The sequence below is a fragment of the Amblyomma mixtum genome, chromosome 2, assembly GCF_055824585.1.
Source record: "Amblyomma mixtum isolate Tamu chromosome 2, ASM5582458v1, whole genome shotgun sequence".
NCBI classification, from domain to species: Eukaryota; Metazoa; Arthropoda; class Arachnida; order Ixodida; family Ixodidae; genus Amblyomma; species Amblyomma mixtum.
The window spans coordinates 216,867,976-216,887,370 of record NC_143013.1 but is presented as its reverse complement, the minus strand read 5'-3'; positions in this window follow the sequence as shown (position 1 = coordinate 216,887,370).

The following is a 19,395-nucleotide window of genomic DNA, read 5'->3' as shown; positions in this document are numbered from 1 at the left end:
GCTCACAATGCCGACGCCAACAAAGGCGACACTAAAGTTTCTGGTGAACGAGGCCTTTAACGCTTTCGCGCTAAAATGCCGATCGAGGGATGCAGTGATCGAGTAGCGGTGTAATCACTGAGTCGGGCCACTATGAGTTTAGGGCAAGTGTCTGTTTGAGCTGCGATGGTATTTAAGAAATACGGACTGAACCCTTGCGCTTTTTTGAAACACAAACAACCCATTTTTATAAACGACTGACACGACCGCGATGCATCGGCGCAGCACCGGTGTTGTTCCCAGCGACGACTTTCCGGCTTTACCTCGCGGTATAAAAAGTAGTCCTATTGTAATAGCACAGGTAATAAGCACTTGTAGTGATTTCGGATATTAATGAAGAATTAGTAGTACTAATAGATGGTAGACAAAATAATTGTTATAGTACTTGCGGATATTCAGTAATATTTACAGACAATTAGTGATAATAATGAGTGATTAGTGACTGTTAGTAGTATTTTGTAATTGTTTTTCACACTTAGGTACAGCCAGTAATAGTGATTATGGTTTCTGATAGTGATATTTAGTAATGTATAGAGGATAGCGGTGGTAACGGAAGCAAAGTAACTGCTCTATACGAAGGAAGGCCTAGCAGGGCCGAGAAGGAAAATAGAAACAAGACAGTAAGAGCAAATTGATGAAGAGGAAGAGAATAAGCCTAAGGCATATCTGCCGCATCAGTTATACTGATCTCCCCCATGTTTTTTTTTTTCGTCCTGGACAAATCGAGGGCAGTACCTGCGTCTGCATGTTTTTATGCATGTTATATATGTGTGCTATCGTATTTTCGGCGAGTGAAAGCTATACCTTAAAAGCGCTGTGATGCCTATCAGCCGATTTAACATATTTCAGAAGATCTAGGCACACATTGCTTTTAATATAAATAAATGTTATCCCAAGATTTTTGAAGTCAGAGTGCTAATGATGTTGATGGCTTAAAGTTAAGGCGTAGCACTAATATTTTAATGCGCTGACTGGGTGGTTCAACGATTTTGCTTCGAGAAGACATAATGTTAAGACAGTAAACGCCACTATTTATTTTTTTCAGCCACAGATATCCGCATACCTGTCCCCTCATTATCAAGATGATGGATTTGATGGTCCTAGAGAATATCGGAATACCGCAACAAGCGTGGCACTTTTGAGCGCATGAATTTATGTCACAATAAATCAACCCTAGATTATGGCATAACATTTCGTGGAACTATGTCAAGCTCTAAATACGCAGGTTCCCTATAACCTGCGAAATGAGAAATCAGTGAAGGCTACGCTATAGGGGATCACAAGGCATGAAAAATTATTTGGCAGCCATGTAGCTACGTTTTAGCAGCAACTCATGGCAGCTGCATCTGTTGTTCAAGCTAAGTACGTGCGCAACAGGATAATGTACCGTACGTGAATCACCTGTAGTTGTCTGGGACGTTAGCAGAAAAGAATTGCGTTTGCTGTTTAATGTATCCTACGTCCGGTTACTGCTTGCCTCGAGTAGTCTACAGCAAAGAAGTGAAAATTTCACGTTGCGGCTGTCAGCTCCTGATGTGCGTAATCACCTTCTAAGTAAAGGGGAGCACTGGAAAGGGGTAAGTGTTGTTTTTCAGGGCAATTATATGTTTCAAGTTGAGAGGCGTTGCTGGAGTAGCAGATTACGTGACCCCTCGCTGAGTACCTGCGCAGGAACAGATTCTGTGACTAAATTGAAATGGTCCAGTTCGTTCTCAGTTACGTGGTGTGGTCCCTTACGTGACCTCTTCGCGGTCTTTGGTTGGTTCTCAGAAATCGCGATGTCAGCACCAAAAGTTTGCATGCATTGAACTGACGACATAGTGGCCGCCATGTCTGCTGCCAGAAGAGCGATGAAGACCTGGTGTCCTTTAGTCGGCATCTTCGGTGCCGGCGATGTCGGCGTAACCTGTTGCCCAACTAGCAAAGCGAAGCATCCCATGGAAGGCGGCTACCACGGCAGCATCCAGAAGGGTGGCTAGCAGCCTAACATACCACCTGGCACTACGTGTTTGCTTTGCCGACGTAGTTGGTGTAACAAGCAACCAGGCAGGTCAAAGGTCACCCTGTCATCTGAAAGGCGGAAGACAGTAGCAGTGAGGAAAGTCACCTGCCTCGGCGAATGCGGAGGAAAGCTGCAAGGTGGCTGTGCGGAAGTATTCCGCAGAGAGGCTAGCAGCATAAAAGGCCACCTGCCAGCGCTGGCAGCTAGGTGACGTGTTAAGAGGTGCGTTCGAACTTCGCCTTACCGACTACCGCTATCGTCTGTCAACTATTATGTAATGCGCTTGACACTGCTGAGCTCTGATTTTTACGGTTTACACTGTGCAAGCAGTTGTCCGCGCTCCATCATGGCGCCCGTGACGCAATTTGCAATGCACCTTTGTGCTTTGTGTCTGGAAGTGAGAACCCAGACAATAATGGCATCTAGAAATATGACTCAGCAGCGTAAAGGTTTGGGCGGGTTGGTACGACATGCGCTGGGAAGAACGGCGCTGCAGGGAATGACGGGGACGAAAGAAAGAAAACGCGGCGCTCGTGTGTGTGTTTTATTTCTTTCGCACACGTCTTCCTCTCCTGTGTCATTCCTCTCTGAGCATAAAGATTACGTGGCAGATGCTCGAAGATTGGAGGGACGATCCGAACAGAGTTGTTAGAAAAAGGAAATGCCACTGATGGGTGTGATGGCAGACGGCCTGAATATAGAGTTAAGCGACCGGTTATTCTCTAACCGTCTTCAATATATCCACCAGTAAAAGGGCAGAGATTGTGGTTTTAGAGATCGGAGCTTGTCTGAATGCTGAGCATGCACGAAGTAGCCGCACAACGCATGTGATATGGGCGGTAATTACTCGGGAATTCATCCAAGCGCACCCATACGGCTACACTTGTAGCTGTGGAGCCGTACGGCTACATGGCTTCACAATTTGGATTTTTAAGACGTCATCTCCACCAAGCCCCTAAACATGTGAAGTTATTAGCATACAGATCCCTTGTCAGACCAAAATTAGAATACACCTCACCCATTTGGGACCGGCACCAAGCTTACCTTATAAGTGCACTCGAATCAGTACAAAACAGAGCAGCCCGATTCATCCATTCATCGTATTCTTACGACATCAGTGTATCAGCGTTGAAAGCTGAATCCGACTTATTGCCCTTATCACATCGTCGCCGCATTGCCAGCCTTTGCTTGTTCCATAAAGTTTTGCATAGTTCACTTGGTCGCGCACCCTACATCGTCACTCCAGCCCGCATATCTCATCGCACTCGTCATCCGTTTCAAGTTTCCAGACCTCGTGCCCGTAATACCACCTTTTCCACATCATTTTTTCCCGTACTGCAGCAGACTGGAACGACCTACCCAACGACATCCCAGCCATCATGTGCTCATCCAACTTTGCCTATAATGTTACCACTCATGTTTCGTTCTGTCAACACTTGCTCACCAAAATATAAGCACCCACCCCCTATGTAATACCCCTCGTGGGTGTTTAAGTTAATAAAATGAAATGGAATGAAATGAAACTCGTATACTGCACCTTGGGGGATTGCTGTAATCATTTGACCAGCAGCGCCTATTACCGGAGCTACTCAGTTCACCAAGACGTGAATTGAACAAAGAACACGCACTTCCTCATCATCAATTCAGCTCCGAAACCACTCTCAAATGCTGCGCTGCAATAACTCATTACTGAGTATCGTATTCGTCCGACGACTATTTAGTTCTCCGGGAGAAGTGGCTACGATCAACGTTATTTGCATGTATATGGCGCGCGGCTTGTGAAGCGCTGGCGTTTCATATTACTTGCCCCGTCACAGACGTGCGACGAGCAGTTTTTGAACAAATGTGCTTTCCTTATACAACCGTTCGTGTTTTTCGCGAACGCAAATAGTGTAAGGTAGTATTTTCAAATAACTTCAAACATGCATGCCTGGCCTCGTTGACCGAGACAAGATGTTAAAAATAAAACTTACGAAATCCCGCACCCGGCTGCACTACAGAGACGTTCTCAGTTCAGCCTTGTAATGCCAGACGCATGGCTTATTAGCAAGAGTGCATTCGCCATCTATAGTGCGTAAGTACCTAGCACTGCTGGCTTGGCTTGTTTCAGCTTTCATCGACCACGCGCTGCCTCGTGGTACAAAACGCTCGCAGAAAATGGTCGGCTTTTGCGCTACCGCTAGGGTCTGCGATTAAGAAGTGCTGTAGTAACCATCGGACAAAAACCATGACTGGATTTCTTCACGGGAACCCGTCTCTTCTAAGATTATCTATGGTTTTCTGACTTCGCCTCCAAAAATTTAATATCTACGCTACGATAAACACAATTCCGGAAGACTGTATTGTTGTAGGACCCTTCGCATGTTGAAACACGTAATACACAATAAGCAGTGGTATTTACAACTCATGTCTGTACAAACGCGACCAGTGGGACCATGAATGCAGCCTACGAAATCGTGCTCGTGAAAAAGAAAAAGTCACGTATGTGGCTTTAAGGACGTGTTATGTTTAGACGACACAATGTCTAATTATAAATATGGAGGTAACGCCTAGTATACTGCGCGTATGTCTCACTCTTTTCATTTTGCTTAGTGAGCTACGAAACTATCATAGAAAACATCGCTTTTCAAGAAGCCGAGCGGGCGAACCGGCCTTATTTTGTTTTGCTTTTGTGTTCACGAAGGAAATAACGGGAGGCTACTTGCCCACAGTAAGCAGTGAATTTTTTTTAACAGCTGCGGGAACAGGTCCGGGCCTGATGTCGAGACTGACGACCGAGCCCGGACTCAGTAGAGTGAGAATGTAGCGGGTCAGATGCTCAGCCCTCTGAAATCGGCGCGTGCAGAGAGTTAATAGTGACGCGACCAGTATTATTAGCAGGTCTTCAAGAATACGATGTAATTAAATGAATTGGTAATTCAACAAATTGCACTGACAGATATCGCCGGAAAAAGTTTAAACCATCATTTGTATGAGCCGCATAGGTTATTTATTTGTGGTGATGTAAAAAGGTAGAAAACAAGAAATTAAGCCGGTTCACAGTTCTTTTTTTTTGTCTTTCATCAAGGTTATGGCAAACACCTGTGTTCCCATTGTCCGGATGATGAATTTGCCGCTCCTCCGGTATATGAGAACGGTGCAACAAGCGCGAAACTTCTCAGTAAGTCATAATATGAACTAATATATTAGCTCTTTACAAAGCTTCAAAAGTTGTATATAAATTCAAGCTGCGAACAAGCAGTATAGCTGTTGCCTCCCACCAATCTCAGACAGAATGAGTATAGTGGATTGACGTCACTATCATAGGACGTCATCAATTACCTCCTAGCCCAGTATATGTAGTAGGTGCGTTGCAACGAACTGCAACTCTTCAGAAATAATTTATGTCAGTCCCATCCGCTGATGCAGGTTGAAAGCACCCACGCAAAGTGTACGTCAAGCATAGCAATGTACCGCACATGAAAGATCTCCCGTGGCATCGGTCGCTACCAGAAAACAATTGCTTTTTTTTTTCAGCAACAAGCAAAGGTTGCCAGACGTGTCTGTGAGCGTTTGTCTAAGAATATTGAACTTTCTTACTTTTTACACGATCAGTTTCTTTTGGGCTTTGCACTAACCTTGTACCGATGAATTTAATAGGTCGTGTTTTCATTTAACAGGCCCCTCTTTGTCAACACCTCAAAAATTTAATAAAGCACTTCACTATCAGCATGTTACCGTAACGAGTTTATGATATGTATGTCAAACTTTTATGAACTTAGCTTTGCTGCAGTTTTCTATTTTCGGGTAAAATTTTTTGTTTCATAAAGCGGTTTCGTTGCTGCGTATTGCCACTGTATAGGAAGAAAAAGCGTTGCCTATTTCCCAAGACAAGTAACCACTTTAATCTCTTCTTTACCCTTTGAAAAATAGCACACACGTCTGTCTTCCTTGGATGCAGCTTATACCCAGGCGGAATTTTTAGTACTATTTGTCAAAAGGTGGGGCTAAAAACCTCCTAGACAGGCCGGCAAGCAGAATAGCAAGTTGGGGTTCTGACTTTCGAGAGAACAACTTTAGACTTTTCAAAACAAATGGTTGGGTCTTACGACCACGCAACCAGCCTATCAAAATGAATTTTGCGCGATGCCCGTGAGGGAAGAGGTTCGCAGAGTGGCGACAAGGGGGAAGAGTATTGCATGTGTACGTGATTAGGGCGCGCCCTAGGCGAAGACTACAAAGATAGCACGAGGCACGTGCAAGAATGGGTCTCAGGATCTGGTATTCCACAACCGATGAAGCTCAACGCACGAAGGGGCCATTGACAGCTATCCTTCAAAATGCTCAGGGTGTTCTTACCTCCGACATGCTATTAGATTCTAACATTGCCTTCACGTGCTGTTTACTGGACGCCCAAACCCTGCTCTGCTATACTTATCGTTTTGGACGAGTAGCAAAGGTCAACGATTCCGCAAATTTTGCATCCTGTGCCGTAGTTTATTCAGCTTTAATACAAGTATGCCTGTGGTGGAGGCCCCAGGGAACCGAGTGAATGCACCGAGACTCCTTATGTGGAATTCCGGAAAAGCATGCATACCTTAGGCACATCCGATGCAGACTAAATATATGCCATTTTACTGCTGACACGAAGGAGCTATATATACAAATCGTGAACGTGAGCACAGCGTAATGAAACTAGAAAAAAACTACAGAGATGAGCGCAGACACGTGTATGTACAAAGCATAACTGGAATTATTACACCACAGATTACATCGCTCAGCGCACAGACACGTGTATGTACAAAGCATAACTGGAATTATTACACCACGGATTACATCGCTGAGCGCACAGACACGTGTATGTACAAAGCATAACTGGAATTATTACACCACGGATTACATGACTCCCGCGAAAGAAGGACACTTTGACCTCACCAATTCTTTCGTTTCGGCAGGAATCTTCGAATAGGACCAGAGCCAGGTTTATTTCATTTGCATATTTACATAGAACGCTCGTTATCTAACCGAGGCATCATTGTCCATATAGCAGCAATATTATGCCAATTTCGACGCCTTTCTGAAGAACAGTTAGTGTTTGAGCAATATAAATCTTGTTCAGGTTACGCATGTTCCGAGAACCGGAGTGCCGTTCAGTACACATGATGCGACAAATTTCTTTTGTTTGTTGATGGGCTAGCACGAAACGCTATGGACAAAGACTATGAAACAATATTGAATGGTTAAAACTGAAACAGTGGTGTCGAACGCAGGTTTTTAGAGATTATTTTTTGCCTTCCCTGATGACAAAAATCCGACTGCAAGTGCTCAAATAACCTAAAAAGATTTTAATTCAACTATAATTGCGAGACGTCGTAAAAAAATGTCGGCATTTTCATATGAAATTAAATCGCTTGGGAGGAGGAGACAGCAGCGGCAGGAGTGCTCTACCGTGTAACCGCCAGCAGGTAAAGAGTTTATTTCGAAGTATTCTATGAAACTTCAATTTATTTTAGAGACTCAGGAAGTTCATAAAGGCGTCACCTAACATACACCACCTAAGCCATCATGCAATTACTTTTTCCCAGTCTGCGAACACTGAAGCCAATAAACAACATGCTGTGACATCCGAAATGGTGTCAGTGATCCAGCTTCGACACTTCTAATAAAGGCATTTCGCAACCGAAAGCTGGATGTAGAGGGAGGCCATTAAAGTAACGCCCATAAACTTGCTTGTGTCACAATACGCATGCTGCTGTGTTAGGCTTCGACGACAAATATGATATACGCAGAAGTTTGTCGCAAGCATCGAAAAACTATTTCACATTGTCACCTGACAAAAAGTGGAATTTTCAAAAAGTGCAATTGTCACTGTGCCAACAGTGACTTTGCTTTGAGGGCGAAGATCGTTGTACCATAATGGTATCTTTTTGGCACGGCGTACAACCTGGTCTCCATTAATTTTAAAGTCCCCATTAGAGAGCTTGGAATTCTAAATCGCACTTAAAGGCATGCGCTCTATATGGTGTAAAAAATGAGCAGGAAGCGATATGGGCTCAGAAGGCTGGATATCAGTCCAGACTGCAATGCAGTTGGCGCAAGGAATATTGGAGGAAAGGTACGTTCGTATTTAAAATGGTTTCATGGTGCCCTGTAGTAAAAAATGAACGGGAACAAATATAGAAAGTAGAGCTTTTTGAGATCTCAGAACGTTAGTGATTATATTGATTTTTATGGCACAAAGCCAGCTTTGGCCAAAGAGCGCCATAACACAATGTATTTTTCTTTAGACAAACGCTAAAGGACTCGAAATTTGCTTTTCCGTGTTTATTTTCATTTTTGAAGCATCGAGGCGACGCTCCTTTAAAAGGGGGGCAATGCCACGTCTCATTGTAGCGTCCGTTCGTTCGCGCTCAAGGCCGCAGGAAAGGCATGTTGTCATTTTATTGCGAAAACAATACTACTTTCACTTTCAAGCCTTTGCCGTGACGCGGCGGTTCCATTAATGACCTTTAGATGAAGCCCGTGTGATGTCATGCGTGACGTAACGCCGAAGAGCTGGGCGACCGTCTCGCGCCATCGGAGGAAGCGGAGGTGCCTTCACCGGCGCCTAACTCCCGCGCTCTCCTCTAGGAGCGCAACAGATGTTGTCACGTCACGCCGAAGAGCTGGGCGACCATCTCGCGCCGTCGCAGGAAGCGGCGGTGCCTTCACCGGCGCCTAACTCCCGCGCACTCCGCTAGGAGCGCAACAGGTGTTGTGACGTCACGCCGAAAAGCTGGGTGACTATCTCGCGCCGTCGGAGGAAGCGGCGGTGCCTTCACTGGCGGCTAACTGCGGCGCTCTCCGCTAGGAGCGCAATTGTGGCGTTACGACGAAGAGATTACGCTCAACTCACGTCGCTAGTTAGCGTGCCAACCACCAGCGGCTCAACATATTGCTTCGCGACGATTCCGCCCACCGCTAGAGAAGCTCGTCGCAACCATCTCTCGCCGACTGCGAGTAGTGGCGGTTCCAGCACCGGCGGCCTAAATCCCGCGCTGCCAGCCAGGAGCGCAACAGGTGTTGTGACGTCACGCCGAAGAGCTGAAAGACCATCTCGCGCCGTCTGCGAGTAGTGGCGGTGCCTCCGCCGGCGGCTTAACATCTGCTTCGACGATGCCACCTACCGCTAGGGAAGCTCGTCGCAATGAGCGTAAGAGACAGCAGCGAGCTACAGAGACGGAGGAACAGCGCGAGAGAAGACTTTCCAAGAGGCGTGCTCAGTATGCAGCTTTGCGTGGACGTGTAACCTCTTCACTGGAAACAGTGGAAGATGGAACGGATGTTACTCATTCGCTCAATGCCATGGAGAGTGATGCAGAAGCCAGGTGTAGTCTCAGCAGTGATGAACGTTGGAACTTGACGAAACGACTGCGATGTGCCCTTTGCTTTCGCAATTTCCCGGCTTAACCAAGCTAACCAACACACAATTTTTTTTGTCTGTGACGCGAGAAGCGACCGGACTAATCTCGATTGATCGAAGCCATGAAGTGCTGCCTCTAGGTTATTCTAAATTACTGTGGATGATCTTGACCTGCTATCTCGAAGTCTCCTTGCTGGCTTTAAATTGAGCGATGCCGCGAGCAGCGGGCATTCGTAGTTTGACGACTGACCAGCACGTTTGTTGCTTACGCCGCCGCCGAGTTATTCAGTTCTTTTGCGGGCGCAAGTCAGCCCAAATAAAGAGCTTCGTTTAAAAGTCTTCTTGGTGTCTTCCTGACCGCTGGACTGCCGTCACTGCGACGTGACAACATTTTTTAAGTGTTTTGTTTTACTAGCAACGAAATCAGCATAACACCCATTTTGCCGTGCACGTCGTATTTATGCTCTTGTAATGCTGCAGTAGAGTCTGAAGCTGTAGATAAATTATCTTGTTACTGTGTTCAAAGATCTGAGCCTAGCTTTGAAAGAAAAAAAAGGAACGCCGAATTTGGTTTTCTTGTCCTGATAATCATTGATCCCCACCTCACCACGGCACTTGACGTTAGAACACTATATTTGATTCCCTGCGAAGTTCGCTGTCTTCTGAGTGCAATTGTTTAAGTAAACCCACTAATGGGGAATGAATCTACGTGAATGCGGCAGCTTCAGCTTTTATGCTCGCTTTGCTATGCATTCGGCCTCTTCTATTTGTGTTCTATTTAATGCAATTGTGTCTCGACTATACATCGCCGGCCGAGTTATGCTCTGCAATACTACGTAATAAAAAGCAATGTGCCTCCAAGCGTCAAGACAAGATTCTCGGAGGGCAGCCTAAAACTTTTTTGAAAAGTAAAGGCGTCACTAGGTTTGTTCATAGAAGCTTGTGGCCATGTTCTACACTATGGCGGTGAAATCCTGCTCAGGTGAGGACCTGCGTTCTCGGTTCTGGTCACAGAGGTCAGGCCAGGCTCCAGGCCTGGTTATGGAATTGCATCGACACGAGCATTTTTTTTATCCCGATGGAGAATTGCGCGTCATCAAGGATTCGAACTCCGGTCCTCCTTCACGCGAGGCGGATTCTCTATCTCTACCTCTCTACGTCTACCTATGCTGTATGCTGTACTCCACGCCTATGCTCTACCTATGCCCTACCTCTACGCCACCGCTGCTCAAAGAGGAATAAATGGGATTTTCCTTAAGGGTAACGGAGTGCATTCCAAGAGAAAGAAAGCGTAGCCGAGGGCGACAGAATGTTAGGTGGGTGGATGAGGTTAAGAACTTTGCGGGGATAAATTGGGAGCTGCTGACAAAGGACAGGGATTGAAGAGGCTCGGGAGAGGCCTTTGCCCGGCAGCGGACGTAGTCGGGCTGATCACGATGGTGACGAAAGGCGTCAAGATTTTTTTTTTCCAGAGCTACATTGTGTGGCTGGTTTTGCACCTCCAGCTAACGGAATTGCTTGAAAATGGGTTGCACAACTGGTCGCACCATTTCGAAACTAGATTTCCGCACTCCCTACAGGAGCAACACTGCACAGCTAAAGAGCGAAGCGAACCCCTTAGGCTTTTTACTTTTTGCAGAGAGGGTAACTGAACGCTACCAGAATTCAGCGCCATTATTGCGTGTGACGAGTGCCATGTGGTGATTCTGTAGGTGAACCGGACGTCCCTATTTTCGGAGCAGAAACCTTTTTATCTTGTTTATCATCTCCCATTTGTTATACTCCGTGCGAGTGTCTCGGTAACAACTTTCTTGGTAAAGAGTACCTCGACTGCATCTTCTGTGTGCGCAGCCTTGAGTTAAAAGAGCGACATTGCGAGATCTGCACTCTTGAAAGTTGTGAGGTCTCTGAAACAGATTGACAAATATTTGTAAGTTGGAACTAATTCAGAGCTCTGTACACATTTCTAAATGTTGGAGTATACGGCAAGATTAAAATTTTCTTGCTTGGTTTTTATATATAAGCGAAAGTGGCAGTTCTTTTATTGCGAAAGCAATACTATTTGCACTTTCAGCCCGTCGCGTAGCGATGCCGGTAGCTACCATATTAGCATATTGCATTGGATTCCATCACCGATGCATCACCATATGTATAACCACAAGCACCACCATCACCAGCTACACTACCAGCTGAACCATGACGTAGCTACGGATATTAAGGCGGAAGCCTTTAAAGCCTCATTGTTGTAAGCAGCAGTTGTCGACAGAAATGTCACGCTTTTCAATTAGTCGAAACGGTCGTGACGTCTCAGTGCGCTAATTTCAAACGGGGCCAATTGTGCTTTGGCTACTAACCATGCAACTAATTAAAGGGATCCTATAGTGATGCTCCAAGTAAGTGGGACTTAGTTTAGTTAACTGCTTGCTTAACCAATTAGCCTAACTAACCTTTATAGAAAGACCAGATAAATAAATAAACCCGAGTAGGAAATCGGCCGAGCTTGGGAATCGAACCCCGGTCTACGGAGAGCGAGACGAGCACGCTACCACTCCGCCATGCCAGCTCGATGTTTTGGAATGAACAAAGGCGCGTCTAGTGAATACGATGTCTTCGTTCACTCCCATCTTCCTCCCTTCCCGTTACGGCGAGGTTTAGGTGTCCACCGAAATATGAGAGACATATACATTTCCTTTCCTCAAAAACCAATTTACCGACGAGCAAGGCGTAGAACCGAACGGGCGATTGCGTTCTATGGACTCTCTGGCAGCGTTGCAAGACGCTGTCGCGTTCCGCTCTTACAGGCGAAGCTTACCATCTTAACCACACATCAGTGACACAAGCAGCAACACTTCGCTTAAAGCTTTCGCCTCACCGCACGTGAGGTAAAAAAAATGGCTGAGGCATAACTTGGTTAAGCCTGGAGAATGCGAAGCATCATCGTGTCGCGTAATTTGGAGGCGCACAACCACAGCGACGGCGCGAGGTGGGCCCCCGTTTCTCCACTGTTGTGACGTCATCGTGTCACGTGGTGTGACGTCATGTATCACGTGATTTGGAGGCGCACAGCCACAGCGACGGCGCGAGGTGGGCCCCCGTTTCTCCACTGCCGTGACGTCATCGTGTCACGTGGTGTGGCATCATCGTGTCACGTGATTTGGAGGCGTACAACCACAGCGACGGCGCGAGGTGGGCCCCCGTTTCTCCACTGTCGTGACGTCATCGTGTCACGTGGTGTGACGTGATGTATCACGTGATTTGGAGGCGGACAACCACAGCGACGGTGCGAGGTGGGCCCCCGTTTCTCTACTGTCGTGACGTCATCGTGTCACGTGGTGTGACGTCATGTATCACGTGATTTGAAGCCGCATAACCACGGTGAAGGGTGAAGTGGTAGCTAAAGTAGTATGCTTCGCATAAAAAGTGCCCCCTGAATTTTGCTTTCGCAATTACCGGGCCTAACCAAGCTAAGCCACAGCGATTTATTGACGCACCTTCTATGGTGATTTTGTGAGAACTATATGAATGATGAAGCTAGTGAAGTATCCCTCACTGAAGGGTAACTAATGTGGACCTAAAGCGGACCACTTTCCACCCTTAAAGATGCGTTAATCAAGGTTCCTAGCGGCGCCATTGTGCAAAAGGATATGTTCGTGCAGTGGTTATAAACAAAACAAAATGATGAATTCATGCAATATCATTTTATTTCATCGTGTCACTCCGCCTATGCAATGCTGTGCTTATCTTCAATCTATCCTTGGGAAAAGGTCAATAATATGGGCAGAGATAGCCCACAGACGCAGCTATTTCACACCGCTGCTTTGCCACAGAAGGTTTTCGCCCTCTAACCGTCGCAGCGACCAGACTGGCCGTCGCAACGGGCTGACGCACCACTGGACGCTCCACTGTCCTGGCGGGCGTCGGGGGCTCCATGGTCGCTGCGGCCGGGATCGCCGCCGCATCTTCCGGACTCGCAGCGACCTTCTCCGCCGCAGGCAGAGATCCCTTTGGAGGAAAAAAAAATATTTGATGAATTATGTGCGCAGTCATTTTAATCAATGCCTGAAAGGATTTTCTGCGCTACGCATCACTCGTACTGAAAAGTGATGAAATTTTAGACAGGACTTTAGGATCCTCAATTGGCAGAGCTCTAGAAAATGTAGAAGAGCTTGGACCACTTCTAGAAGCCTACGATAATACGCAAATGTATTCCGTATAAATGTTTACGCTTTTATTTAGCAATAAGGAGCGGCAATGAGGATAAATTTAGGGACAATGCGGATAACCTGAGAAGCTTTAACAGCAGTTTCGTGGCATTTGTTCGAAGGGTCAGGTGTGGGATAACAGTCAGTGACTCTGCAAGGAGCCACCATCTGAAGAGGGACATTCCAAGATCCTTTAAAAATATACCTTGCATCAACTAATTTTTCCAACTTCTTAAACTTGATATTCGCTTTGACTTCTTACTGACTTCTTACGTAAGTAAAAAAAAAAGACTGCAAAGCCACTCATATGAGATGGCATTCCGGGCGCTCTTATAAGCCATTTCATTGAAAAAGCTTCTCTTTGAAGTTGTTAATATAAGAATGAGACTTGATTCTGAATTTTGTGTCACAGGATAAGCCACAATGATTATCTCAGTTACATGAATTCAATAAACGAAATCCGGTCAGCTGAAAATTACTCGCCGCAGTTTTCATGCTATATTTCGAGTCTGTAAGATTAGGGAATGACGGTACAAACAACGACGAAGTTCGATTGCACTCACCTGCCACGAGGAAGGCAAAGATCGCCAGAGTTACCAGGAATGCCTTGGAGTTCATGATTATTGAGCAAAAGAGCTTGGTTAAAAAGAAAATAATATATTAGCGCCACAGTTGTCACTAGTGGCTTCGCAACTGCGTTGACATCGGACGCTTTTCGACTTCATTCCACTCCTAGCGCTATCCATTAACAAAAAATACATGACGGGTGCATCAGTTGTGTCACATTTATCCTTTCTATACCGAAATTTTGGAAATTTGAAAATATGGATTTTGAGCTTTACACATAGAAATGGATAATATGCGCTTTGAGCCCGAAGCGATCACATTGGCTTCAAATCAGCCGCTTACCTTTGCCTTCGTAGCAGAAGAAGACGATGATGCTACAGAAACAGCGTTGTACCTCTCAGTATGAGGAGCGTTTTTATACCGTTCTCTCGGCTAAAAGAAAAGAAAGTTCTGACACGCCCCAAGTAAAGCTGTGGCCAACCACGAGCATGAGAGAGGAGTATGACAAGTGACTATCGCATTTTCTACACCGTGATTGGTGAGAGTTGCACAGAGAACCCACGACTGTATTCAACGGACGGAATGACGCACTAAAGATGCCATCTTTTACGCCAGCGGAATTCGTACGCAAAAACAGATCACATGATGGCAGTGAGTCAGCGCATGCCCTCAAATCAATTTAGTGCTTTGTATTATGTGAAGCCATGGGTTTCGAGGTACCGGTAACAGTAGGCTCAGGGCCCACACGAGACAACATGGGACATTCGAAGATTGTGTCACTCGATGTTCCATCTATAAAAAGGGCGATCACTTGGTGCAGCAAATATTTTTATGTCAATCACTCTATCTAACCGAAAAGAAAAAAGTCCACCAATAGGAGATAAAAAATAACGCCGCGAGAAAACCTGTTCTGGTCTTACTCCATGTTGTCTAAAGAGACTTTGAGGTACTCAAATATACACATAGCAAGGCTGGGACAAAATGAGGTCTTTATTAATAATGTATTTACTTCAACATTTTCACTTTTCGGGAATCCTTCTTGGGGATAATTTTTAATGAGCTTAAACTTTAAAATTTTGATGCTAAGTAAAGCAGCCTTCGCAATCAGCATTTAATGTGGTATTTCTAAGAGTAACTTGATTTTCTGGTTTTCAAGGAATGGTCTTCTACGGCTGATGTTACGTTATGTTGGCTTTAACGACTCAAATCTCTAGAAGGGCTCTGAGGGACGCCTTATTGGAAGGATCCAGATTTATTTCGATAGCTCGGAATTTCCTCCGGTTCAGTGACAAAGTACAGCATACGGGTGCTCTTGTATTACGTCCCTGTCGAAATGCAGCCTGCATGGTCGGAATTCGGCCGCATGCCGTTGTGCTCAGGCGCCGAACACTAGAGCCGCTGTAGAATAACTGCGGCCAGTTCTACTGAAGGATTCGAACATAGTGCTAACAGACTAGCTAACAGACTAGCGACCTCACTCACCAGTGAGGTCGACGAAATCAGCGGTAAATATCGCAAATTTCTGATAGAAGGAAGTGCGTATCCAAGCTTTGTTGATAAGAACTGTATTGGAGCTACCAGTGTATGAGGTGAGGGTTGGTGATAGGGCGAGGATATGAGCAGGACGGCGTGGGCCCTTGGGCCGGCCGCTCTAGATGTCTGGGCACTGTTGCGCAGCGATATCCTTCAATTCAGTTCCGGTTCTGAGCTGCGCAAAGCAGCCTCCCATCGCTCCTGTTATTCTGTCACTTGATAGGGACGTTTAGACTTGTTTCGATTGTTGCTTTCAAACGTTACCAATCAATGTGCGAATCTGAGTTCCCGTTGAAGTGCAGATTTGGCAAACATTACACTGCAGCAAACCATGCCTTAGACTTGGCTTTGAGGAACCATGAGGATCGATTCTATGTGTTATATATAGGTTAGGCTGATATGAAGCGTATTTGTTCTAGTGGTGATGAGACCAACGGTATGTGCGACTACAGCGAAGTAGTGATAATTTGACGCCGCGGCTGTTAGCTCCAGATGGGCTTAATCACCTTCGAAGTATAGGAGAGCACTGTCAAGGGGTAAGCGTTGAGTGGCGTTGCTGGAGTAGCAGATTACGTGACCCCTCGCCGAATACCTGTGCAGGGAGAGATTCTCTGACTAAAGTGAAATGGTCCAGTTTGTTCTCAGATATGTTGTGTGATCCCTTACGAGACCGTTTCGCGGTCTTTGGTTGGTTCTCAGAAATCGCGATGTCAGCACAAAAAGTATGCATGTATTGAACTGACGTCATAGTGACCGCCGTGTCTGATGCCAGAAGAACGATGAAGACCTGGTATCCTTTAGTCGGCATCTTCATTGCCGGCGATGTCTGCGTAACCTGTAGTCTAGCAATGTGAAGCGTAATCTAGAAAAGCGTAATCCAGCAGAGCGAAGCATCCCATGGAAGGCGGCTACCACAAGAGCACCCCGAAGGGTGTCAGCAGCCTAACATACCACCTGCCACTACATGTTTGCATTGCCGACGTAGTAGGTGTAACAAGCAACCAGGCAGGTCATAGGTCACCCTGTCACCTGAAAGGCGGAAGATAGTAGCAGTGAGGAAAGTCACCTGCCTCGGCGAAAGCGGAGGAAAGCTGCAAGGTGGCTGTGCGGAAATATCCCGCAGTGCGGCTAGCAGCATAAACGGCCACCTGCCAGCGCTGGCAGGTGACGTGTTAAGAGGTGCGTTCAAACTTTGCAATACCGACTACCGTTATCGTCTGTCAACTATTATGTAATGCGCTTGACACCACTAGACTCTGGCTTTTTACGGTTTACATTGTGCAAGCAGTTGTCCGCGCTCCATCATGGCGCCCGTGACGCAATTTGCAATGCACCTTTGTGCTTTGTGTCTGGAAGTGAGAACCCAGACCATAATGGCATTTAGAAATATGACTAAGCAGTGTAAAGGTTTGGGCAAGTTGGTGCGACATGCTCTGGGAAGAATGGCGCGCCAGGGAATGACGTGGACGAAAGAAAGAAAACGCAGAGCTCTTGTGTGTGTTTTATTTCTTTCGCATACGTCTTCCTCTCTTGCGCCATTCCTCTCAGAGCATAAAGATTACGTGGCAGATTGTCGAAGAATGGAGGGACGATTCTAACATAGATGTCTGAAACAGGAAACGCCATTGATGGGTGTGATGGCAGACGGCCTGAATATAAGTTAAGCGACCTGTTATTCTCTAACCTCCTTCAATGCATCCACCAGTAAAAGGGCAGAGATTGTGGTTTTAGAGATCGGAGCTGCTCTGAATGCTGAGCATGGACCAAGTAGCCCCACAACGCATGCAATAATAGGGGAGGAATTACTCTGGAATTCACCCAACGTCTACACTTGTACGTCTACACTTGTAGCCATACGTCTACACTTGTAGCTCTGCAGCCGTACGGCTACATGGCTTCAAAGTTTGGATTTTTAAGACGTCATCTCCGCCAAGCCCCTAAACATGTAAAGTTATTAGCATACAAATCCCTTGTCAGAGCAAAATTAGAATAAGCCTCACCCATTTGGGACCCGCACCAAGCTAACCCTATAAATGCACTCGAATCAGTCCAAAACAGAGACGCCAGATTCATCCATTCATCGTATTCGTCCGACATCAGTGTATCAGCGTTGAAAGCTGAATCCGACTGATTGCCCTTATCACTTCGCCGCCGCATTGCCAGCCTTTGCTTGTTCCATAAATTTTTCCATAGTTCACTTGGCCGCGCATCCTACATCGTCCCTCCAGCCCGCATATCTGATCGCACTCGTCATCCTTTTGAAGGTTCCAGACCTCGTGCCCGCACTACCACCTTTGCCAATAATGTTACCAGTCATGCTTCGTTATGTTAACACTTGCTCACCAAAATAAACGTACCCACCCCTTATGTAATACCCTTCGTGGGTCTTTAAGGTAATAAAATGAAATGAAATGAAATTCTACTGCACCTTGGGTTTTGCTGTAAACATTTGACCAGCAGCGTATATTACCGTAGCGACTCAGTTCACCAAGACGTGAATTGAATAAGGAACACGCATTCCCTCCTTATTAATTCATCTCCGAAACCACTCTCAAATGCTGCGCTGCAATAATGCATTACTGAGTATGGTATTCGTCCTACGAGTTTTTAGTTCTTCGGGAGAAGTGGCTACGATTAATGTTATTTACATGTGTATGGCGCGCGGCTTATGAAGTGCTGGCGTTTTATATGACTTGCCCCGTCAGAGACGTGCGGCGAGTAGTTTTTGAATGAATGTGCTTTGCTTATACAACCGTTCGTGTTTTTCGCGAACGCAAATAGTGTAAGGTAGTATTTTCAAATATCTTCAAACATGAATGCCCGGCCTTGTTGACAGAGAAAAGATGTTAAGAATAAAACTTACGAATTCCCGCACCCGGCTGGACTGCAGGGGCGTTCTCAGTTAAGCGTTGTAATGCCTGACACATGGCTCATTAGCCCGAGTGCATTCGCCATATACAGGACGTACAGTCTCTGTCAAAACTTCAGAGCCCAGCTTTATATTGGGACTAAGCTTTATATTGTGACTACAGGAGCATTAATCGAAGCCCTACCTATTGCAGGAGGCAGTACCAGAAATCTTCTCATGTCCAGGAAATTTGGACCGCTAGACATCCAATAAGAACGACACAGTGTGGCTCAAAAAAAAACCTCATGCGCTCCAAACTTTTGACAAAAGCTGTACCTAGCATTGCTGGCTAGCGCTGTTTAAGCTTCCAGCGACCACGCGCCGCCGTGTGGTCCAAAACGCGCTCAGCAAATGGTCGGTTATTGCGCTACCGCTGGCGACTGCGATTGAGAAGTGCTATAAGAACCACCGGTAGAAAACCATGACTCAATTTGTTCACGGGCACCCGTCTCTTCTGATATTATTTATGATTTCCTGACTTTGCTTCCAAAAATTTAATCTCTACGCTACGATAAACGCAATTTGGGAAGAAAGTACTGTTGTATGACCCTTCTGATGTTGAAACACGTAAGACACAATAAGCAGGGGAGCTTACTTCTAATGTATGTACAAACGCGACCAGTGGGGCCATGAATGCAGCCTACTAAATCGTGTTCGTGAAAAAAAAAAGTCACGTATGTGGCTTTAAGGACGTTTTTGGGTTTGGACTACGCAATGTCTAATTATAGAATATAGAAGTAACGCCTAGTATACTGCGCGTATG